This window comes from Aplysia californica, unplaced genomic scaffold (genome assembly GCF_000002075.1).
Source record: "Aplysia californica isolate F4 #8 unplaced genomic scaffold, AplCal3.0 scaffold00017, whole genome shotgun sequence".
NCBI classification, from domain to species: Eukaryota; Metazoa; Mollusca; class Gastropoda; order Aplysiida; family Aplysiidae; genus Aplysia; species Aplysia californica.
The window spans coordinates 1,685,048-1,686,274 of NW_004797287.1; the positions used below are offsets into that span (position 1 = coordinate 1,685,048).

Sequence of the window (1,227 nt, forward strand, 5' to 3'; positions counted from 1 at the left end):
AAAAAAAATTAACTTATAAAATTAGAATAAAGAAAAAAGAAATAAAAACATGCCCACCCCCTTTCTCATTCTTGGTATATTCAAAATATTTTGGATGATAAGAAATGGGATGTTTTTAATGCCCTCTTAAGTACCTCTACATTTTCCGTATGGCGGAATAGATATATGCTAAAGGCTAGTGTGTTACTATAAACGACAATTTTTAAAGTTTTTTTGTGTTTTTTTTAAATTCTAGTAACTCTCTTCATTTTTCCTTGAAATAGCAATCCCATTTTCTATTTATATGACCCAAGACCGAGGTAAAAAGCTGGTTGAAAGTTGTTCTACTACCGTTTCCTGAAGTAGCCGGGTTAGTCCAATGATCCGGCGCGCATCTGTTCTCAATTTATACACACATAATAATATACATATTTATGCATAATGTAGATTATCATAATATATTGCTCGAATGGGTACAGTGAATGTTAATAAATCTTGATTCGATAGTTTAACTAACTTCCCATATGGTCTAGTGGTTAGGATTCCTGGCTTTCACCCAGGCGGCCCGGGTTCGATTCCCGGTGTGGGAACTTTTTTTTTCCTTCTCAGAATGAACAATCTTTATCTTCGTTTCACTCTCCTCCATCCTTCCTCCTCTTCCCCCCATCTCTCTCTCTCTCTCTTTCTCTCTGTCTCTCCCTCTCTCCTCAGTCCATCTGTTCGTCCGTTTCATTTAGGCATTCCACACGAAGCACCTTACTCGTGTTTTTTACAAACAGCTTCCCTTCCTTCATTTCTCTACTTCCCTGCTGAGGAAATCAAGTGTCCCCTACAACACAAAAACACAAAGAAGGACGATCAAAATTCATACCACATATTGTTTTATTATTCCGATTCAAAATAACATCTCTTTCTTGTCACCTTGGACAAGTGAGCATGTCTGCGTTATGTGTTACATTTATTTGATAGCCTGTTATTCTTTTTCGCTTAATCGCGTTAAAAAACAAGTTCATTTATTATGTTGCCAATATGTACGTAACTTTGAATTACAACCCTGTAGCTCCCTAGGCCAGCGATCAAACTAAAACTTTTTTTTTTTCAAAAAAGAAATCTTGATCAGGTAATGAAAACGTTTCTTTATTTGAGGGTAATATTAAGCTAATAACCGCCGTTTGTGTGCACGCACTCATACTGCTACACACAGGCCTACTTATACCTCCCCACAAAAAAAAATAAACAAATAAATCA

At 36.2% G+C, this 1,227-nt stretch overlaps 1 non-coding gene across 1 annotated transcript; it reads left to right on the top strand.

Annotated features, from left to right (window-relative positions):
- The first annotated feature begins 497 nt into the window (after positions 1-497).
- Positions 498-569, top strand: TRNAE-UUC. Its single transcript has one exon. It is a non-coding gene; the product is annotated as a tRNA-Glu (tRNA).
- The last annotated feature ends 658 nt before the right edge of the window (positions 570-1,227 follow it).